The sequence below is a fragment of the Microcebus murinus genome, chromosome 3 (assembly GCF_040939455.1).
Source record: "Microcebus murinus isolate Inina chromosome 3, M.murinus_Inina_mat1.0, whole genome shotgun sequence".
In the NCBI taxonomy this organism is placed as follows: Eukaryota; Metazoa; Chordata; class Mammalia; order Primates; family Cheirogaleidae; genus Microcebus; species Microcebus murinus.
This window is the reverse complement of record NC_134106.1, coordinates 85420936-85445733: the sequence shown is the minus strand read 5'-3', so window position 1 is coordinate 85445733 and position 24798 is coordinate 85420936. Positions and strand designations below refer to the sequence as shown.

General features: G+C 38.3%; 1 long non-coding RNA gene across 1 annotated transcript in view; it reads left to right on the top strand.

The window, feature by feature from the left end:
- The window catches only part of LOC109730620 (uncharacterized), a 32807-nt gene extending 8488 nt beyond the window's left edge, over window positions 1–24319 (top strand). The window contains exon 3 of the long non-coding RNA XR_012918509.1: window positions 24105–24319. This is a non-coding gene — a long non-coding RNA (uncharacterized LOC109730620). The remainder of the gene's footprint in view (window positions 1–24104) is intronic.
- Window positions 24320–24798: the final 479 nt, after the last annotated feature.

Here is a 24798-nt window from a genome sequence, read left to right as displayed (position 1 = left end):
TCTAGGTGTTCGTTTCTCATGTGTGCTTCACTTGTTTTCTTACTCAGCAAAGCCCTGTAAGGGAAGGCTTCAGCTAGTCCTTGGACACTGATCCATCTCATCTTCCTCTTGACAGATCTGGAAGTGAGGAAGTTTGTAAGTCGCCTTGCCAGATGCAACCACTCAAAGCCAATCACAAAGATTGTACTTCTTAAGGTATTTCTTGATCAGGTATTTCGAATGCCTTTCAGAGAACTGTTTCTCAGAAACAACTGTGATTCAATCTTGAAGCATTATATGTGAACAACATTCTGGACATATCCAGTTTTTACATTGACTTTAAACTGAAATTTATCTAATACTTTTTTTTCTGTATCTATCTGGATGATTATGTAGTTTTCTCCCCCTTAATTCTATGAATTTGTTGTATTGCATTGACTGATTTTCATATGTTGAAATATCCTTACATCCCAGCAATAAATCCCACTTGTTCATGGTGTAGCCTTTAAATGTGCTGTTGAAGTCTATTTGTGAGTTTTTTGTTGAGAATATTTGCTTCAATACTCATCAGGAATATTAGTCTATAGTTTTATTTTCTCGTAATGTCTTTGTCTGGCTTTGATATTGTAGTAACGGTGGGCTCAGAGAATGAATTTGAAGTTCTCTCTCCTTTTAAATTTTTTGGAAGAATTTGATTGTTATTAATTCTTCTTTAAGTATTTTGTAGAATTCACCAACGAAGCTATCTGGTCCTGGGCTTTTCTTTGTTGGGAGGTTTTTGATTAGTGATTTCATCTCCTTACTTTATTAACAGATATGTTCATATTTTCTATTTTAGTCTTGGTAGTTTGTGTGTTTCTAGGAATTTATCCATTTCACATAGATTACCAAATGTGTTGCCATACAAATTGCTTATAGTTTTTCTTAATAGTCTTTCTATTTTTGTAAAAATCGGTTGTACCTTTTTCTTTTTAATGTAGAAATTTACATTTATAAATTACCCTCTGAGCACTACTTTCACTGCATCTTACAAGTTTTAGTATGTTGTCTTTTTGTTTTCTCTCATCTCCAAGTATTTTCTAATTTTCCCTGTGATTTCTTCTGTGATTTATTGCTTATTTAAGATTCTGTTGTTTAATTTCCATATATTTGCAAATTGGCTAGTTTTCCTACTGTTATTTCTAGCTTCATTCCATTATTGTTGGAGAACATGTTTTGTATGGTTATCATCTTTTAAGATATTTTGAGACTTGTTATATGATCTATACTACAGAATGCTCTGTGTGCACTGGAGAAGAATGTGCATTTTGCTATTGTTCAGGGGAGAGGGAAGTGTTTTAGTAGCATACAAAGCTTGCTTCTTACTGAAGCTTTTTTATTATGGATATTTTAAAATCCTTGTCATAATTCCAGCATCTGATTCACCTGGTATTGGTATCAGCTGATTATCTTATCATATTCATATTAAAATTTTTATGGTTCTTAGCATGACAAGTGAATTTGCAAGGCATTGGTATTTTTGTTTCTTGATTTTGAGAGTTTTTAATATATTCTAGTTGCTAGTCTTTATCATTTATAGATGATTTGGACATTTTAGATATTGGATATCATACTATGAAGACCCAGACCTTAGCTAATATTCTTTCTTAGCAAGCGGTCCCCCCATTGCGGTGTGGAGTGATGGTCACTGGGTGCATATGTGCAGTTTCCCTTTGTGCCTTGCCAATGCCCCCATGGCGTCGGTAGAGAACTCTCACTGCCTATTGCAGATGGGTGGGGTGAAAGTTCCCCTCCCTCCTCAGCCCTGCTGACATCTTCCTAGTGAAAGTAGTGCACCAAATGGCACCACCTTGTTTGCTCCAAAAGGATACATAAGAGTATCTCCCCTCTGGATCCTGCTGTTACCAAGAAGTATAGAACTAGCATCATTCGCACCACTTTGTTGGTTCAGATTTGGGGCAGAAGCTCAGCTCTGCACTGAGGCTGGATGACAGTGGATGGATAGTCAAGGAGAGTGTTGATTAGCCTGATTGCATCTCCTTGCTGCTGGGAGGATGTGAACATTAAGCTCACCATTCGTCTGCTGTTTCCATCCTGTCTGAGCAATCAGTGCATTGCCTATTTCTGTAGACCGAGGTATAAACATTATCTCCACACTCAGTCCTCCCAAAACTACTGGGTGGTGGGATCCAGAGCCCTGCTTTGTCAGGTAGGTAGGGGATAAGATTACTTCCTGCTCAGTCCTGCTGAACCCATGGGGGAGGCATATGGTTTTTCTGTGTTTTTTTGGCTAAAGTAGGGCAGATATTGAAAAAAAAAATTTTTTTTTTAGGCGACCCTTTCCCAGTCTTTTGAATGGGGGAATAGGCTTTTCTTGGAGCATTTTTTTTTTCTCTGCCAATCAGCATTGTCAGGTAGAGGCTCTGCAGAGTCCTGTCCTGGATATGTGGAAACAACAGGGGACAACTCAGGGGACTCACATTTCTGTTGTTTCTCAAGTCCCCAGACCCATAGGATGTCCATTTCCTTCTTCTATCTTTCAGTCTTCCTATGTTTGTTGTGTTACATACAGAATTTTTAGTTATTAGAGGGAGGACCCAGGCGAAATAGGGCTACTCTATTCTGGTGGAACTTGAAGTCTAAAGTATGGTTTGTTAACAAAAGAAATATTATAGCAGAGCCCAAGAGATTAGAAAATTCTGTTCTTAAAAAACACGAATAAAGTAGCTTTTACCTTTTGAAAGTACTGTGCATTTTAGAAGCACTAACACATTGAAAAATAGGTTAGCTTCATAAAAGCTGTTAATTTCTTTTGCTGCCATGTCCACAGTAAACCCAATACCATGTGTTCATGGTGGGCAGGGCTGATGCAATTTTGCTTCTATTTAGTGTATCTTGTCCATGGAGTGTGTGGTGCAAACTTTTACTTGCAAGATACATCAGTTACAGATATTTATCATCCAGATTTTTCCCAGTGAGTAATGCCTTCTATGTGGTTGACTCACCCCTCTTTTCACTATGTTCCTGGTGTCTAGCTCACAAAGCCTTCCTTTGGAGTCTCCTAGGCTGGCTCCCCTTCCTCCACCTATACCTGCATGCTGGAGTTCCTGAGGCTCATTTCTGTGCCTTTTTCATCTCTACACATACTCCTTCTCTAGCCCCAGACTCAAAGGTCCATCCATATATGCTGGCCATTCTCTGAGCTGTGACTTCATTTCTGAGACTTAGTTGCAAAAGCAAACACTTTACTTAAGATCTTTGCTTGTCAGTCCCATGCAGGCCTCTTAAGCTCATGACTTGTCTCCACAAACCTGTCTGTCATCCGCTATGCCCACTGACAATAGAACATATTGCCATGTTCCAAGCTTCCCAAACCCCAAAGCTAAGAACCCCTCCCTTTTTCTCATTTCCCAGGTCTATGACATTCACCGGCTTTACTAATTTTACCTCTAAAATATTTCTTAATTCTAACAACTTTCTGCATCTCCACTGCCACCGTGCTAATCTAACTATCATCAACACTTGCCAGCCGAGCACAGCTCTGTTCTAGTAGGTTTGCTCATCTCTCCTCCATGCACAACTCCAGCCCCATGCTCCACAAAGCAGCTAGCGATGATCTCCTTAAAACTTGATCTTGCCAAGTAGCTTCTACCCTCACTTCCACCAAGAAACTTGTATGAAGGTCACATCCATATTTCTAATATGCAGGGTCTGTGACTAAGAGCATATTTTATTTACACCATTAAAATTCTTTATCCAATTAGCTTTTAACAAAAGACAGGCAAGTACTCACTTGCATGACTTTAGGAAAAATATCTTACATTTTCAACTAGATGATACATCTTGGAAGGTTGAGATACCTTATCATTCCTTGCAAAGTAATTGTGCCTTTGTACCAAGGAGAATCTAGTGTGTTAGTGCTTGAAGGGAACCAAGGCATCATGCAGCAGATACTCAGTTGACATATGGCAGCAGTTCTGCAATGTCCCGTTGCATGCCAAGTATAAGAGTATATTATACTTGGATGCTTTCTCACCATAAATCAGTAAAAGGGGCTTGTGAATAAAGTAAATGAGGAAAGACTTCTTTGCATCAGAGAAACTCATAATTTAATTTAGCAAAGGAACACATGCACATTGGGAATCTGTGATGCTCAAAGGGTTCTTTTCTACTCTGCTGCATAAACTTTTTAAGTTTTGTACTGACCTTCCAAGATCTGTAACTCCCAGACCTTCTTCTGCAGTATCCTCAGAGAGGCTTCCAGGTATTGATTATAGGATACTCAAAGTGAAATGGATTCTAATAAATGATGTAGGGTTTTGATTATGTATACACGACTCAATAATGAGTAAATTATTATTTTAAAGGTGAGACACTTACCTAATGCCAGCCATAGTGTTGCCAAATTTTTTTTTTCATATTTAACTTTAACACTGTGATTTGCTGAACCTGTTGTGAGAAATTCAAGGTATCTTGGAAGTTATCCAAATGCCAGTGGTTTATCTTCCAGAAGAAATCTCATATATGCACAATCATAGGGCCTGAACTTTTATGAGTCAGTAGCATTAATGGTGACTCCATGCTGCTCCATCCCAATGACAGGGCAAAGGAAGTTGACAGCCCAGGGAGAGAGGATAGAGTTTAAAATCCCTCTTATACAGAATATAAAATCAACCTTCAGTAAAGTAGGTAGTAGATATTATTGTCCTTCCTATCCAAACAGTATTGCCGCCAACACTTTAGATTTAGAGATTCCATCAACATAGTACTCTGACCTTCCTTGTCCATTTTTTCAACTTCTCTTGGTTTCATCGGTGTTAAAGGAATAATTAGCAGAATATGTAGAAGTTGACAAACAGCAGTCTTTTATGGTTTTCAAATTATATATATATTTAATCTGCTACTTTAAATCAATTAAATATATAATTGGTATATTTACATAATTATATTATTGTGAGGTGTGTGTGGGGGCATGTGTGTGCATGTGCGTGTATAATTTCTTCTAACTAAAAATTTCTTAACACTATCCTTATATCTCAGGGCAGATCACAGTCGGATCTATAACAAAATGTCTAAGAATTAGATGAAAAAGGTAGTGCAGAAGATGGACTTCTTGGACTCCTCTCTACTTCATGATTCTTTAAGAAATTAATCTAATTAGAAACAAGTCAAATTTAGGGAAAAATTTCCCTTAACATTTAGATAAGCTTTACAGGTTGGAAGATGCTTTCCCATGTATTATCTTAAATTTAAGCTTCATACCAATGTTGACTTAAAAAGCACTGAAATATTGCCCACCCCAAGTTGTACAAGCCCTTCACATTTTTTACAAAATTAAAATAAATGCCATTTGAAATGGAATCACTTTGAAATAAGGATCATATTAGGGCTGAGAGAAACTTACAGATTATCACTTTGACAGCATTGTTTTTTTGTTTTTTTGTTTTTTTCTGTGTAGGAACTGAGGTCCAAGGAGGTGAACTGACTTGATTAAGATTGTGCAGCCAGTTAACAGCACAGCCCAGTTTACTTTCTAGTTTGTTGTAGAGTTTGGATGGAGCTCTTAGGAGGGGTCTGGGAAATACAGAAGGTTTACGTACAAACACTTCTATATGGTCTTGGTTCTTGTTTCTTGACTTTTCAGAGAACAGTTAATTCTTTGCTCTTTGATGCAGGACATTTATCATCCACGTCACTAATACATTTTCCCAATAATTTTTTGCCTCATTCACTCTTGTCTGTAAAGTTGTATTTGTTTAGGTCCTCACCTGGGAATGTAAGGCGTCCTCAGTGAGGATCTATCATTATAATCAGAATAATTCTGAATAGGTTTATGAATTCTGAATAGGTTCAATCTCAGGGTAGAGAAGCAGAAACATGTAGGTGATTAAAACACATAATACAATTTGAAAATTATTTCTGTGCTAAAAATTCTCAACTAAAGCCTGAATTTAAACCAATTTTAGGATCAGAACCCATTTGGATGAATGGTGGATAGTTCTTGCAGGTGACGTTAGCAATAATAATGACCGATCATCAGTGATCAGCGCTGGCCAGACTTCTTTCTGCACAGCACGTGGAGCACAGATGTCAACTAGTCACAGCCAACTATGTTATTTTCTCTTCCTAATAGTGATTATTAGCAATCTTGCCTAAATATCCTAATAAATAAATAAATAATCGTGAATGTTAGGAAAAGTTTGCAAAGTGTTAATTTATGAGCTGCAGAGATAACGTTAACCGTGGCCATGCAGCAGCTGAAAAGGGAGGGGTAATTAAGGGCAGAGCAGGAGGCAAAAGAGGGAATAGCGCAGACTCAGGCTGAAGAAGACTAGAATGCCACAGAAGAGAGTAATAATGGCCAGGTCTTGGCTTAAAAAGAATCCTTACCATTGCACACTTAGCATCAGCCAGCATTGCAGTCATGACTTTCTATAAATTATTTCATTTGGTGCCGATGTAGTACTATTTACATATCTTGGGAGTGCTCCCTTCTGGAATATTCTGTCTAGAAGACTTCGTTTCCAACACCAGCCTCCTACGTTGTGTGTGTGTCTCAGCTTCTTTACTCCTCTGCACCCTCTCACCCTTCTCTCCCCATCAACACTCAATTCCATCTTTACTCCTTTCTTCAACTCGGTAGCATTTTACACCCCTCACTCCTACCGTCTCATGCCCATTCTTATTTCCCTGGCCTGGTAGTGCTTTTGTTTTACTGGTCTTGAAAATCCTCAAGTCTGGATGCGTCCTCATGCTCATAGTCACTTTGCCTGTGCTGGGAAGGCTGAGAGCTGCTGGAGAGGATCAAGTAACTGCTCAAATGGAGCTTTTAGAAATTCATGGTTTCCTCCAATCCAGTGAACTTCAGCTTTGCTCAGCAATACTTATGTGCTTCCCTTACTCCATAGCTTACTTTTCATTTCTTGTAGACTTTCATTAACCTTTGTATAATACTTCCTGTTCAATGGGTCTCTTATTTCACTGAAATAACTGAAGCACTAAATGGAAACTCAGCTGCAAACATGCAGACAAACTATTCCTGACCCCATCTCCTCTTTTTTCCCTTCTGTGAGAGAGAAGAGCTACCGTTCTGCCTGTGCGAGCCACCTCCTGCCCTCTGAGGGCCCTCAAGCAGTTGACTTCTCCACATTCCTGGGCCTTTAAACTCTCCCTTTCAACTGGCCTACTATGACACCTCAAAATTAACTTTCATACTCTTCTCCTTTAACTACATCCCCCAAATTTGCTCTCACTACACCTCTCCCAAGGGTGGGTAATGTGATCAGTTCTGTGTGGCTTGCTCCACGCCTCTTTCTTTGCATTTACACTCCCTGTGTGCAGGCACCCCTGGAATACATACTCAGTAGAATGTAGTGGTTCTATGTGTGTGTCTGTGTGTATGAATCTACGTTTTACATAAACATCGTCATAGCGTCTTTTTACTTCTGCACATATACGTCTACCTGGTTCATTGTAACTGTAGCATAGTATTTGGTAGTGAGGATAGACCATCATTTATTTAGGCATTTCCCCAATGATCATTATCTAGGGCATTAATTTATTCTGCAATTATGCCAAGATCATCCTATACATACACTTTTTTTTACACATATTAAAATGTTTCTCTGGGTAGATAACAAGAAGAGAAGCTTCAGAGTCATAGTTCATGCACTTTAATAGATTCTGAAGCTAAATCACCATGTAATATGGCTGCAATAAATTTATAACTACCACGGTTTATAAGACTTCTGTGTATATCTCTGTGTTATCTGTTGTGTATATCCTTACTAAACGGATACTTTAAAGTTTACTAATCTAATGAGTAAAAAGTGTTATCCTAGTGTTCTTAATATGTTTTCTTGATTATAATGAGGTTTAATATCTTTCAAATGTTTATAAAAAGGATATTTAAATATTCTTTCCTGTGACTTAATGCATTCCTGCTTTGCTCACTCCCCTACTGAGATTTTTGTCTTTTTGTTAATTCGTAAGAGTTGTTTATATTGTGAATACTGCTTCTTTGTCATATAATATACAAATATAGTCTATCAATCTATATCATCTGTTAGTTTTTTTATCTATGTAGATTTATGATTTAATTTCTTTAACCTTATTAATAGATTTTCTAAGTTGAAATATCCTTCTATTTCTAGAAAAACATTTTTCCTGCTTTCCAAAACCTTTTGACCACTATTTCTATGTTTGGGTAATTTCTCACTCTGTAGCTCGTGTCTATTCTAGATTGAATCTCACCCTCTTAGCTTTGTGACAGTGAGGACACAGGCTCATGACCTACACTCAGCCATCACACAGCCCAAGGAAGACACAGGCATAAGGGAGAAATGAGAATAAGGGGTATGGGGCTGTCCCTGCTGTTGAGCAAGACAGAGCAGGGAGATCCAGCTTGCAGGGCCAGCGGTGGTGGAGGTCCCAGTTCAGGGTCCTATTCCCAGGGTTGTCATTACTGGTGACAGGGTGCACGTCCAGGAGTGGCATAAGATTTCCAGGAAAAAAACCCCAAGGTTGTAACTTTAGAGTTGTTCCTCGTGGTGTGGATTGCAAGCTTGAGACTGGGAGCTACTGAGCATCCTTTGTTAAATTCCTTTTCTGTTTTAACTGATTGGAGTAAGTTTGTTATTTGCAATAAAAACTGTGACTAGCATAATCATGATGCTCTATCACTTTAAAATACAGATTGATATGTCCGTTATCATTTTGTTTCCCTCCTTCATCCCTCCCTCCTTCCCTCTGTTCCTATTTTACTATGTTCATGAGTTATATTAGTCAGTAGGTCCCCCCTCTTTTTTGTGTGCTGCATAAGTTTGTTACCAGGCTGTGCCTACCTATACCTACCTTGTAAAATGAGGCGAGTGCCTTGCAATCTTCTGAAGCAGTTTTTATAAGGAGAAATCAATCAATTCCTTGAGAATATGGTAAAAATATTCCATAGAATTCTCTGGAACAAGTGCCTTTTGGGTGGTATTGGTAAATCTTTGATTGGCATTTTAATTCCTCCTGTTATTGTTGATTTAGTTCAGCTTCTCACCACCTAAAATTTTTAAATTATTTAATATTTTAACTTTATTGGTATTAAGTTGAACACAGATTTTTCTATTTTTTTTTTTTTATTTTCCTGATCACGCTTGCCAAAGTGTTTCTGATTTATTAATCTTTTTACTAGCTGTATGATTTGGAGAAACTCCAACACTATGTGCCTGGGTGTTCTCATTTAAAATAATCCCTGTAATAATGGTATTTATTTTGTAGCTATTTTGTAAGGGCATTAAAAGATTAATATATATAATGCTTGGAACAGTACCTGGGGAAATAGTGGGCCCTATATAAATAGCAACAATTGTTTTTATTTTAAAGAATCACATTTTGCAATAGCCTGGATGGAACTGGAGGACATTATGTTAAATGAAATAGCCCAGGCACAGAAAGACAAATATCACATGCTCTCATTCATATGTGGGAGCTAAAAAATTAATCTCATGGAGGTACAGAGTAGAATAATGGTTACCAGAGGCTGGGAAGGGTAATGGGGAGGAGGGGATAAAGGGAGGTTGATCAATGAGCACAAAAGCACAGTTAGGTGAAGGAATTAGATCTAGTATTTGGTAGCACAATAGGGCCACTACAGTTAATAATTTATTGAATATTTCAAAATAACTAGAGGAGTGAATTTATAACACAACACAAAAAAATGATAAATGCTTAAGGTGATAGGTATCCCAATTACTCTAATTGGATCATTTCACATTGTATACATGTATCTAAATATCTTATACACCCCATAAATATGTACAACTATTATGTACCCATAAAAATGGAAAAATCACATTTTGCTTTAAATAATTATTCTACTTTTTTTAAAAAAATATATTTCTTTGTGTCTATTTTTGTCTTTAAAAATTTATTTTATTTTATTTATTCATTTTTTAGAGATGGGGTCTTGCTATATTGCCCAGGCTGGACTCCAGCTCCTGGCCTCAGGATCCTCCTGCCTCAGCCTCCTGAGTTCCTGGGACTACAGATGCAGCCCACTGTGCCCAGCTAAAATGATTTTTTTTCCATTTTATTTGCAGTATTTTTTCCTCCTAAATTTTTAAGTTTAAACTTTGTGAAATTATCATTCAACCTTATGTATGTCCTAATTAAATCCATTTAAGACTCTATTTTTCCCTCAAAGTGGCAGTTTGCCATATGGCAAATTTTTATGCATTGTGATCTTATCATTGTTTCACATCTAAAAAGTTTGTAGTGAAGTTTATTTCCTCTTTATCTCTTAATGCTTTCTCCTCTTCACTGCACAAGTCAATTGGAGAGCAAGCCTGGTTGATTCCATCTCCCTCAAACTTATCATATATTTCTCTCGTGCCACCGCTTTCCTTCCTGCCAACACCATCCCTTTCCCTGGAGTATCTCACTGGCCCTTTAAAGCCCACTCAGTCTCCAATTCTTCAGTTTCGACTCCTCCATTTCATCACCCATGCAGTGGTGAGCTCTATGCGAATATAAATGTGGTCGGGCATGGTAGCTCACAACTATAATCCCAGTAACTCAGGAGGCTCAAATGGGAGGACTGTTCAAGGTCAGGAGTTGGAGGCTGCAATAAGCCATGATTGTGCCACTGTACTCCAGCTTGGGTGACAGAGTGAGACCCCATCTCTAAAAAAATACACATATATACATATATGTAAATTTGATCATATCACTCATAGGCCTAAAAGGTGTCATGGCTTCCCATCTGCTGTAGGAAAGTGTTCCTGCACTATATACAAAGATTTTCCTCAACCAGGCTCTGATCTCTTCACCCAACTTTATTATTTTTATCATTATTCGTCACTGTCCTCTATAAACTCACTACATTTTGGTTGGGCTAAATCAACCTAACCTGCTGGTCCCTGGAATAAAGTCTATGCTTTCATACTGACCTATCTTTGCATGGTGTTTTCTTTTCTGGACAATTCCAAGTTTTACCTGAAGTCTCACATCTGTGGCCGTTCTTTTAGTGAAGTTCTTGCTGATCATTGACTGCTTCCCCTTATTTTGAGTTAGGTGTCTACTTTAGTCTGTTTGATCACACAATACCATAAGTTGGGTAGTTTATAAACAACCAACATGTATTTTTCACAATTCTGAAGCTTGGGAAGTCCAAGACCAAGGCCTGGCAGAATGGGTGTGTGGTGAGGGCCTGCTTCCTGGCTCAATGAAAGCTGTCTCCTCTCTGAGTCCTCACATGGTGTGAGAGATGAGAAAGTTCCCTGCAGCCTCTTTTTAAGGACTCTGATCCCACTCATGCTGTCTTGTGATCTAATCACCTTCCAAAGGGCCCACCTTCTTATACCACCAACTTTGGAGGAAGATTTCAACACATGAATTTTTTTGGGGGGGGACACAAACATTTAGCTCATTTTGGTTCCCCATCCATGCCTTCTTGTTCATTAGTTACAGCAGGTTTTACATTACTATACAATCTATTCTTCACATGTTTTTCTCTCCCATAAGTTTATGAATTTTTGTGGATAGAGACAGGGTCTGATTATTTATTTTCGTAGCTCCAGCACCTAGTACAATAGATAGTAGATGCTTACTGAATGTCGAAAAATTGTTAAATAATGAACAAATGAGAGTGCCACATGTTTTTTTTTTTTCCTTACAAAATTTTTACATAATGAATTTGATCCTTTGGCTGAGTTAGGTTGCGTCTGTTATGTGATCAGAGAGTGAAGTTCTCCTCCATCAACAAAATTTATTGAATTGTGCCTTGGAATAGATCGTTTTATTGTTAGATAAGTCACACAGGTGTGTTTATAAAGATGAGGCTATTTGACATAATCCATTTACCAAAAACAATAATTTCATATCTTTTCTAAGACCACCATTATGCATAATGTTTTTCTCATTCCATATGACAATAATGAGAAAATCTCCTAAATCTGGATGGTAGCAGGTGACAGGATTGGATATTCTTTCAGCATTCTCAAAATCACCAGTAGTTAGGAATTACAGAAATTATATAGACTTCACTTTTGGTCTTTCCGTCGGCAGTGGCAAATCTTTCAATTAGTGTCACCCAGGCCTGAATCATGGCGCCCTCCTGGACTAGCCCACTCATCCTCACAGCTACGGCTCCTATTCTCACGGCGCCCACCGACTCTGAGCCACGCCTTCGAAGGAGTGACACATTTCATGCCTGTGTCTTCCCTACTTTCATTATTTCCCTCAAATAACTTTACATTCCAGAAAATACCTGAAATCCTCATATATCGAAGCCACACCATAAGCATGTCCACCCATGGGCGGAGTTTGCACTGTGTGCTTTTCTCTCCCTGGTGTGTTGTCCATGCGTTTCTTTACTGTACATAGTTGGCCTGTCATTCTTTCAGAAGGAACTCCCACTAGTAGGTCTTATCACATTTTCTTAATTACAACTGTCTTATGAGGATATGCTTTCTCATTCTTCTCTTCCCTTTCACGATCACATTACTTTAGTCTTCTCAAGGAAAAGTAGCCTAATTACAATAGGGCACATTGTTACATGAGTTCACAAACTTGCATATGAAACAATCTGCACAGTTAAAAGACTTAAAAGCCTCAGGGGAAAAAAAAATACTCTAATGCAACTTCCTAGCCCAGTGCCTGGTACAAAGTAGTTATTTAATATCATTTTGGAATGATATGGGTGGATGGAATACACAATCACTTAACTTGAATCAAAAAATCTCTCTCAAAATGTAGCTGCTTATTCTCTGCAGAAATAAATGTGTCTTAGAAGTGGAAGAAAAGAGGACCCATAACTGAAAAAAATCACATTTCTCCTTCCTTTGACTCCTCAAGGACCTCCTGCATACATGTGACATTTCTTGGTCACGGGGCTGATGGTGGGCTGACAGATTTGCTGTTAGACTTGAGGCTGGAAGTTCTCCCTCTAGGCTGTTATAAAATGTCAGAATTGACACGTCTCTAGAGGATATTTTGAAGCAAATGCAAAAAGCTATTTTTCAGCTATACAATTTACAAAATTCATGAGTTCTTGAATGTATACTGTTTTGCAATTTGGAGATCAAAATGGCATATTATGAAATATGATTTAGAATGTTATTTGTTTAGAATATTTCTTACCAGCTGCTGTTTTTTAAATTAATTAACTAATTTATCAACTTCTAAAAATTTAACATTCTCCTTCTGAATGCTCTTCTGCTTTCAAACCCGTAGGCATTCTTTAGAAGAAATTCATACCCTTTGGGAGTATTAAAAATGTAACTCATTAAGGTGCTCTCACAGTAGTAATATTCTTTCGGGGTTGGGGGGTTGGGGATGGGTAAACTCACAACTAATAGATGCGGTGGGCGTTGTAGGGGGGAAGGGTACATCTCAAATCATGATTTGGGTGTGGCAAAGTCATAACATGTAACCAAAATGTTTTTACCCTCATAATATCCTGAAATATAAAAAAAATAGTAACAAAAAGTCCTTTTTAAGTCAGAAATTACTTTGAAGTCTAATCTTTCATCTTAAAATTTAGTTATTTAGTTCAATATAATATAATTTTTACTAATATACCCTATATTTGTTGTAGTTGTAATGATTTGAATTATTTGCCACTGAATAAAATTTGGACTTTAAAAACAAGTCAGGTTTCTTTCCCCTGTGGTTTCATGATCTGCAGGCCTCTGCCCCCAGCACACCACAGAGCAGTAAAGGAAAAATGCATAGCCAGCTAATAAGCAGACAAGTGTGTGAGTAACAGACTAGTATGAGGAACTATATGTTTTGCAAAGTGAGATACTCTTCTCACCTATGAAGCTTTCTTTCTAGCCTCCCACATAACTGCTGTTTGGCCAAGGGTCCCCAAAGTGAAGCCTCTTTCTTAGGGTGTGCACAGACTGCTGCTACCTTGTTCCTTCTGTCTCCTGTGCCATCCTGACCCAGCCAGACTGGCTGTTGGATATCCAGCCTCCAGGAGAAAAATCATTGCATTTGAAGTCTGTGATGACGTAGACTTTGTCCTGCCACCACCTCACAGTGCAAATCACAGTGCAAATCACCACCTCACATTCTGCAAATCACTCACATCTTTGGGTTTCACTTTTCTTGTTTGTAAAATTAGTGGATGGATGAAGACTCATACCTAAGATCTCTTCCAGATACAACGTTATACAGTTCTGTCTCTCTGGCTACCAAGGCTCTGGTCTTACAAACTTCTAAAACAAGAGTAAATAGCTAGAGCTCTCAGGTATAGCAATGGGAAAAACCGGGCTTAATAAGCACATCAGAGAGCTGAATGAGTGTATATTTATTAGGTTTACAAACTGAACGGAAACAAATAAGATAAACATGGGAAAGAATAGCCTCTCTCCAAGGCAAAGTATGAATACAAAGGACAAGCTTTCTAGCAACACTAGTTCCATTTTTATTTCCACCTCGGCATACACTGTAATTTCAGATCATCAACTTGGAAGGATTCCAGGACAAATTTCAAGGAATAGCACATTCACCTGATCAGAGAGCAAGAGTATTTTTCTAGAGACTATGGATAAATACTGGCTGAATTACTTGGCAGAAGCTTCCAATGCAGGTGGTTGAAAATGTGCCTGTCTCTAAAGAGATAGGAGGGAGAGAGGAAAGGAGGGAGTGAACAGAGTTCCAGAAACCAAAGTCATTATATTGCCTCACTGGTGTGTTTGTAATAGCTTGGTGGAATGATCCAATCTCAAATTATATAAAATTACTGAAAGTTTTATAAATTATTTGTAGGAGAAATGATATAGAAACTGACACAGTACTTCTTAATTTGGCATCAAATTCATGATAGGAATCAAAATACACTGAATATCCCTCCCTTTTAATGTCTATTCTCTTTCCTCCACCCCTCATAGCTTTCATGTGGGGTCTTGGAAATATGAGAAGAGAAGAAATACACTCTTCTTCCATTTTCTCTTTTTTCTGCTGTGGCTTTCACTGGTCATTCCTGCTTCTCCCTTGGACCATTGCAAAGGGATCCTAAAAGGTGTGGCAGCCTCTGTTTTCTCTCCACTGCCTATCTGTGCTTTCCCTTTCCCTTGAACACACTGATCTTGTTCCTCTACAGCAACCTTTGCAGCTGCTCTTCCTTCGGCTGGGACCCCTACACCCCTCGCCTGCCTGAACCCAGGTCCCCTGGGTCCTTCTTCTCTCTCAGGACCCAGCTCAAAGGTCTGATCTCCAGAGAGACCCTCCTTGGAAGCCCAGCAAATAAATGCAGCCTCTTTCGCTATCACCCTTCCTGGTTTTATTTTATTGATAACACCAATCCTTGCCTGGAATTATCTTATTGATTTATTTTATTTCCCCCCAGCACCCTCTCACTAGAAGGTAAATCCTCAATGCTATTGGTTTTGTCTCCATCAATGGTATGCCCCTTGCTAGGTTATCTAGCCCACAGTAGGCAATGAGTGCATAATCACTGACCTTCTGATGATCATCTGGTCACACTCCCAACCAAAAGCCTTTAGTCACTTTGTACCAGTTACAGGGGATTCTATCCTGAAATTAAAGTGCATCACGACCCAACATGGTCTTTATTGATTTTTGTCTTTAGTAAGTTCCCGCCGGCCCAGTTCCTCTGCTTTGGCCAGACTAGGATACATTACACTAAAGTAAGAGATTTCATAGAGTTTGTCTTCAGGCCCTAGTTCTTCATGCAGCATTTCCCTGGAACATTCTCCTCCTCCTACTCAGCATCTATGGCTGTCCCATTCTTCTTTTCAAGTGCTGCTCAACTTCCTCCTTTAAGGAGACATTCTTAGTCCACATGCCCCTGTCCTTTTTGACTTTGAACTCCTAGTGTACTTTTGTTCTAATTCCTATATGTCCCTTTAAAGAAAACAGCTCTCTGTGCACCTGTCTTAGGATTCTCTTACTGACTGGCAACAGCCTGAAGGCATGGCTCTGCCTCTCCTTGTCTTCCATGACCTGTTGTGCTATATTTATTTAATACTAACAAAATAAAATGGTTTTAGAGCTACATAAATTAAGATGTAGTACTTTTATTTCTAAAACAAATTTTAAAATAAAAGAGAAATGAATAAGGAAAAATTTGAAAAGTTTAACCCACAAAATGAAAAAGATGAAGCTTAATCATCACAGCACCTTTTTTGAGTGTTTACTATGTAGCAGAAACCATTGTAAGTGTTTTAAATTCATTTCAATTCACCAGCACCCTGTAAGATAATATTACATACCTACTTTGTATCTAAGAAAGCAATGTTTTGAGCAGTTATTTCCTTTTTCTGAAGGTCAAAGAGAAAGAAATGGGCCCAATAAAGGGGTAACTATCTGGTTCTAATGTCCATGCTTTTAGCCATTATCATGATATATTTAGCCTGTTTCAGAGCATAAATTAAGTACCTATTTACTATTACTAAATTAATTACTTACTGAATTCAAACTTTGGAGTCCTACCATGAGCGAGACACTATGCTTAGGGATAGGGAATAAAGGGATACAGAAGACAGAGTCCTTGCTCTCTCCCATAACCACAGGGGGAAAAAGACCAGTGAAGTGGCTCACACTGCAGAGTGTGTTGGGTCCCCTGTGGCAGTGGGCCAGATGCCAGGCGGATACACAGAGAAGCCACACCTCAGCCTATGCACATCTGCAAATGTGCTATGAGGAAGGTTCCCTTCCACCTGAATCTCACCAAAATGGGAAGGGGAGAGGCAGAGCTAGGCATAGATTGATAGATATTAATAAACAGGTAGGTACATAGATAGAAAACAACAGTAGTTCAGAAAACAGAGAAAGCTACCAACTGAGATACTGATGGGTCTATATACTGAGAGATATTGTATAAATTGACACTGGAGATATATGTGGGAGGCCGAATCATGCAGTGCCTGGTGGAATACATCCAGAAATATAGATTGATGGTGGATGGTAGGAGGGATAGATAGATAGATGGTTGGGAGGATGGCTGGATGACTGGATGGATGGGTGAATACATGGGTGAGTGGGTAGGTAAACAGGTATGATGGTGGGTGGGTAAAGGAATGACTGGATATTTTAATTATGTATTAATTCATTCATTATTGATGTGTTTGTGGGGATAGACAATCTTGGACTAAAAATCAGCATGTCTGAGTTCTATTTGCAACTCCAACACTAAATTCCTGATCTTGATCAAATCCCTCAATTCTACAGTCCCCAACCTCTGGGTATCAGTCTGTGGTCTGTTAGGGATGGGGCCACAGAGCTCCACCAACCAGCCCCAAGCCCATCCATGGAAAAATTGTCACCCATGAAATTAGGAACCAGGGCCTGCACAGCAGGAGGTGAGTGGCAGGTGAGTAAGCGAAGTTTCATCTGTATAGACAGTAGCTCCCCATTGCTCACATCACCCATCACTGCCTGAGCTCTGCCTCCTCCTCCCCTCCACCTTCACCCCTGTCTGTGGAAAAATTGTCTTCCATGAAACCGGTCCCTGGTGCCAAAAGGTTGGGGACCACTGCCTTAACCTCTCTGTGTATCAGATCGTTTGCAAAATGTGGAAATCACCATCTGCTTATCTTACAAGTTGGTTGTGAATATTGAGCAAGAAACTAAAGATGTATGAAAATGCTTTGAAAAATGAAATGCCTCTTAAAAAGAAGGGACGATGATGATGGTGATATAGCATCACCATACTGCTGATCTTAATCACAAATGCAATATTTGTTTGCCAGGAGCATTCTGTTGATACTGTGGGGCCTCAGTGGGCACAGAGTCCTGGAATCCTGGTTTAGAAATGAACAGGACAGTGACACCTTCTCTAGGAATTTGAGCTGGCCACTATTCTAGTTCCCAGAGGCCCTTTGAAGATAGGCTTGAACATGCCTAGACCCCAATTAGGGGTTGTTAGGATTCTCCATAAGCTGGATATTAATGACACCATCTAGTCAAAGCATGCATCTGTCCGTATTGGATGGAGCCTCAGACTTCGCTGATCCTGGCCCTGATTTGGGCTTGTCGGGCAGGCCTCTGCCTGCCTAGCTCTCCGCACTGGCCCTGGCCAGCTCTGACCGCTCCTACACCAGCCCAGCTCTCCTGGGGAAGAACAATCAATGAGCTCTCACCCACCACTCTTTACCTGACCACACTCAGCCCAACTCCCTGAATCTGATCACATGGCATATAGTATAGGCTTCCTTTATTGATGCTGAATCCACTTGCTCAGAGATCCTGGCCACATTTGAGTTCATGACTCAGGTTTCATCACGGCAGATTTATTCTACCTCCCTTGGCAGTGGGTGTCAAGGATGACTTCTAAACTTGTAATAAATGAGGACAACTCATAACTCAGATTCTTCCTCTTCTCAGAGTGACTTAGGTTTCTTTAAACATGATCACATTATAAGCAGACTCAAAACAAAATCAGATCTGGACATATAGGAATAGCATTTATTGAGTGTTGGGTGGGTGGGTGGGGGAAGAGGGGACGGGTATATGTGTACATAATGAGTGCGATGCCTACCGCCTGGGGGATAGACACACTTGAAGCTCTGACTCGAGGGTGGGGGAGGGTAATATACGTAACCTTAACATTTGTACCCCCATAATATGCTGAAATAAAAAAAAAATCAGATCTGAAAAGCTGATAAAACCCCACCCCACTTCATGGTCAGACAAAGGGAGAATGGCTCCCTCCTTAGGCAGCACATAAAGGGCTGTTCTGCTTTTGACCAGAAAGCGTTACACAATTCTAAAACTTCCCAGTGATTAATTAGTCATCGTTTCATCTGTAGCTCTTAAACCAGTGGAGCCCTTATAGCGCCCTGGATGCTGCTTAGTGAAATAGAGCCCGTGACATTTATGCCAAGCATTAACAGTAATTTACCCCTCATTAATCAGAATGGTCAGCCACAGTACTTTTCAATCAGGCATAGTACTTCCTCTACTAGTTGGCTGGAATATTTTATTCATCCATTAGCCTCAGAGGCTCTGCAAACAGCTTGTAAATTTAGACAGAGCCCTGCATCCTGAACAGTGTAGCGCCCTTTTTATGGCTAATTTATGGCCCGTGTTTACATTTGTGCCAGGACTCAGGCTTTCCCACTGATCAAGATTTGAAATATGTGGCCATAAACTCTATTTCCGTATTGGTCCAGAAGATGAGAAGGAACGTATCGTGTTTTCCCAGCACCGCCCTTCCTGGAGTTTTTATTCACAGCGAGCTGTCGGTGATCTTGTCTAAAAGCACTAACCTTCCTGGAATCAGTCATTCAATTTAATATGCTACAAGAAGTCTTTCTCTGTGTAGTTTATTTGTTAATTGGATCCCTAGTTAAGTAATAAAAAGGGCATTTGTGAGGAAGTTGAAGATATCTTTAACTCCCTATCATCATTTATGCACAGAAATTCATTTTCTTCACAAATTCATGTTCTCATGTGTATATCCTTATGGGATTATCTGACTTAAAAAAATCAAACATTCAAAATTTTAAACTCTATATAGAGAACAGTAGGTATAAAATTATTGAGAAAATCCTCAGTCCGGTTTTATAGAGGAGAGTGTGATATTGGTTCTGGAACTTAGGCCTAACAAGCTTGCATTTATTATAATATCACCATCGTATATTCTGATACATGCAGAAGTGTTCATTTACTATAATTTAGATTTTTCTATTTTATAGAATTTTAAATTGCCCTGGGTCCCCACCTGTCACTCTAATTTAATGTGAATTAAATTCTATTTCAGTACAATCCCATGTGGTAAAGCCAAAATGCAAACTAAAATGATTTAGTGCAGTTCCATTGCTCTCCTGGTTGACTCATTTTTCTACACAGAATTTAAATCAGGATACAGCCTTGTAGCCAAGAAAATTCCAAAAGTGACTGAAGATCTGTTATATGACCTGTACTAACTAAAGAAAAATTAAGAAAGTCTTTTATATTTAAAAATGCTATTTAACTCTGTAGGTTTTATTTGCAGCAGCATTATGTACTAGTTTTTTTTCTTTTTTATTAGTAAAATGGCTCTGGGAAGTGAAGGACTTGTGTTCTTTGTACCTACCAATAAAGAATGTGAGGTGTACTGGAGATTAGTGGCATACAAGGCACTACCTAATGTATAGTGGAAATTACACGCTATATTTTCCTCCAGGGGTTTCAAAATTCACATTAATATATGAAGTTTAGTAGGTGTTTGTCAATGAACTGTATCTTTCTCTTTTTTCCCTCTCTTTAAAATTTTTTTTTATTTCAGCATATTATGGGGGTACAAATGTTTATGTTATGTATATTGCCTTTGCCCCACCTGAGTCAGAGATTCAAGCGTGTCCATCTCCCATATGGTGTGCACTGCGCCCATTAGGTGTGTATATAGCAATCCTCTCCCCCTCATCTGCCCGACACCCAGTAAATGTTACTACTATATGTGCACGTAAATGTTGATTAGTTAATACCAATTTGACGGTGAGTACATGTGGTGCATGTTTTTCCATTCTTGTGATATTTCACTTAGTAGACTGGGCTCCAGCTCTATCCAGGATAATACAAGAGGTGCTAGATCACCCTTCCTTTCTTTTCCCTCCCTCCTTTTCTCCCTCCTGTCTTTTTTTACTAATGTCCTTTCATTTTTCTATTCACTTTTTTCTTTCAAGAAATTTTTAGCACTTGCATATATCACAAAGGAAAAAAATTGCTTCACAGAACTTGCTATGAGAAATGTCAACTTGAGTTAAAAAATTAAGAAACACGTTTCTCCCTTCTGTACAAAAATTTGACCATCAGTTAACTTTCCCGGCAACCTGAAAAAAATTGGGTTGTCCATTAGGCTACAAGCAGTATTTCTCATGGAGAATATGATCCCTGACTGGCAAATTACACTTGAACGATGAACACTTACTAGTTAATTATAGCTTTGGGCTTCCTTGCTTATAGTGACTCTTGCAACAGGACGCATCTCTTGCAGAGACCCTGGAAATGACATATGTGGGATTGTTACAAACTGTGTTGGCTCTTGTGAGGCATGACACTTCTAAGCTGGGGAAGTCCTTGCACTGTGTCAATGTGAGTCTGGTTTCTTCACACATGAGCTGAAGAGCCAGAGAAAACAGATCCCAGAAAGCTGAGTAGCCTGTTGGGAGTTTGCTCTCACCTGTGAGCTGGGGTTCCTGTCCTGTGTCCCTCAGAATGAACAGGTGCCAAATATCGCCAGTAATAGTTTTGGAAGCCCGAAGGGTGTGTTCAACTAATGAGGTCCCATTGTGTGCTGCAGCTGGTCTAAGAACCTGAAGGTCTACCCAATATGAAAAAAATTATATTTCAACTCATCTACCAAATAATGTTTTAAAGAAAATATTTTCCAAATCACTTTGGGATGAGGCTTTGTTAATTTTTTAGACTTTCTAACAATGCATGTCTCTGCTCTGTGATTAGTTTTGCTCTTTACAAAGATGGTAGGTAAGGCTGTTTCTGTCTCAGCTGTGTTAGTAACCTTCAGCAGCCTTCTTCACTTTGACACACTTTTCGACTCTTTTAGCTACATCCTGCATTCATATAAATGGCCTTTAATGAATGGGTTCATTTTACGATGCTGTAAGATATGCAGAGTCAGTCCTTTGACATATTCTGCTATTTTATGAGTAAATTCAATAGCTATACCATAAAAAAATGAAGATTTACTTGGAATTTGTTGAAAAAATTGCCACTTGAGCTCCGTTATCATAAGTTGGAAAATAGAACTTTTTCCTAAGAAATCCAGATGGCAAGTTAAAAAACCTTCAGGAGAGATATTCTCTAGGCCTATATATAGGTGGGAGTAGCAGGAATTTGGAGGCCTGACCTTGAGTTACTAGTTATGACAGGTTGAGTATCTTTTATCTGAAATGCTTGAAACCATAGTGTTTCAGATTTGGTATTTTTTTAAGATTTTAGAATATTTGCATATAAATAATATATTTTGGGAAAGGGACCCAAGACTAAACATAAAATTTGTTTGTGTTTTGTGTACATCTCATACACACGGCCTGAAGGTAATTTTACATAATATTTTTAATAATTTTGTGCATGAAACAAAGTTTATGTGCATCAGAAAACCAAAGCATTACTATCTCAGCCACCCAGGTAGACAATCTGTGGTTGTTTAGCATCACTTATCATTCCTGGCTTTGAATTTACATGCTACCTATAGCAACCATTTTCTTGCACTTAATCACACAGAGGTACCTAACAGTAAATAATATGACATGACATTAATACCATGAACAAAATGTTTTTAGGATAACTAAGGAGCACAGCAGCATCACCAAATACCTATATTGGCTGTTAAATAATAGCAACAACAAACCATGGTAGGCCTTCAGTCTCCGCCTATGAAGCTGTGTTTTGTTTAAAAGATTACTGTAGCACTGTATTTTATTTTTTTCAGTGAGAAAAAGTATCAGAAGCAGTTAGAGACCAATAAATGGGCCCTCTAGGGATGACGAAGTGTCCATGTTATGAGGATGCTGAATAAACAGCATGTTGTGCTCCTGTGTTTTGACTACGACCTGCCACATGAGGTCTGGTGTAGAATTTTCCACTTGTGGTGGTGTCATGTCAGCACTAAAAAATTTTTGAATGTTTGGAACATTTGGGATTGTGATTTTTAGATTTAGGGATGCTCAACCTATACTATCTTGTCTCTCCAGAAAATATAGAATCTTAACCCCTCGCTGACATCTGATTTTGCTTTTTGACAAAGTAGAGATGTAATTTCAAATAGTTTCAAGACAAGAAAGTGCACATAGAAATTCAGATAAGACATGGAGACAGGATGTGAACTTTACCAGTTCCCCTAGAGAAGACACAAAAGATTTCATAAAAGAACACTCTGGGTGCAGTGAAATTGTTCTCACTCCCCTAGGTGTGTTACAACCTCTTGATGCCCTTATTGAAGAAAGATTTGAGTGTTCAAATGTAGAACACTGTTGAAGAAACTATCTGTAATAAGTTTCCATGCCACCCTCAGTTTTACTGTCAGAAATTTTAATCATGATATATAATCATCATGTTGCTCCAAAATGATATGCACTTAATTTTCCCAAAGTGTTATGTGTATTCATGAATAATCTTCCAATAGAGATTGAGTTAGATTCTGGATTCCTTGGATTTTGGACTAGTCTATGATATTTCTGTTTGTCACCTGAATTATTTAATCATGTATATTCAAAAGCTTCAACATTTTGCCTGATTTACTAAGCTGATATTCTTTCAGCGCTCAATAATGAAACCTTCCATGTGGTTCTGGTGCAAGCAAATTAATCTTATTGTTAAAGAAAAATTTCAGATTAGCTCAGGTTTTTTGCATTTGCTTTTCCAAATGAAATTTAAGTACATGACTCTTTAACTGCAGTTGACAGCACAGTTTCCTAAAAAACAAGAAAAAAAGCACAAATATATTAATGATGACATTAATAATTATAGAATAACTGTATTTATAGCTTTTTCCTTGTAAAATACATTTTTATCTGAAAGATCAGTTTTGGATACAATTTCAAGACATTTTGGTCCTTCCCTACATGAGCTGCACCATAGTACTGAAACATACTTAATTCCCAAGGGTTGAACATTCTTTCAATTTTAAACCAGTCTTTTTGCCATAAGCTACAATACTTCTAATAAAGCAGTAAGGATTGGAGAAATAGGAACTCTTGGAATTCCAAAATTAACCCATTTTCCATATTCTCTAGAAAAGGCTCTAATTCCACATTTTTGTTGCTGCTATTAATTACACTGATACATCTGTGTCCCACCCACCAATTCATTATAATCTATATTTACCACTGTTTCTGACTCTGTGGATGGAAAGACATTGCATAGATAAATTAGTTATTTAACAAAACAACTAAAAACCATGCCTGTTTTATTCTCAATCTGTATAAACTTCCTTTTTTAAAAAATATTAATTCATATATTTCAAAGTCTACAGAAATGAAGTGGAATATACTATAATGTCATTTACCAGTGTACATCAGCTTACATACCTAATCTTCCAAAAATTACTGGCAATTAAGCTTGTGTGTGTTGTACTTTTAACTGTGCTTTGTTGTTTTAACACCCCCAGTCTTACCCTTATTCAGTATGTTTTCTAACCATCAGCTTCTATCCTCATTCTCCAGGAAGCCATTGCTGCCTCCAACTCAACCCGACTTCATGCTTCCTGGGAATCCCGTGGCTGTTTTCTGTTCTTCTCTTTCCCGGCCCCACGTGTTCCTCCCAGTGTCCATGCCCAGCCTGTGTATTGTTGAAGCCAGCGACAGCATAAAGCATGCTTTCTCTCAGAGATCTTTATCTTTTCTGCTGCTTTAGCCCTGAATAAATGGCTTTATCACTTTTTAAGGATTCATGAGCTAATACATCATTTGATGGTCAAATATTTATTATATTTTATTATGAGCTCAATACCTTGCTAAAGTTTTACAAGTATATAATGATATTCCATCGTTCTCATTTTATTTACCTTTATATCTCTGGGTGCTATTTGTTATTTTTGTATGATATTATAAGTACCTACAGTTTTATAGGTTATATACTAAAATATAGTGGTATTGACTTTACCCTCAACTCTAAGCTTTATTGCCTTCTAAATCTAAGGTTTTCTCTCTATGTGTGCAGTCACTGCTTTTGCATCTATTCCCCTTTCTCTTTTGGTTTTTGGTCATATGCAAGCTCTCATGTTCTATCATTTCTACCTGCAGGTGAATTTCGTCCTTTGGCCATTAATCATCTTCTGTCTCAAACTTTTAAAACACTTCTTTTTTTGACATTCTTGTTGTTTTATAATTTGATTCCTTGTCCAGTTATATTCTAATT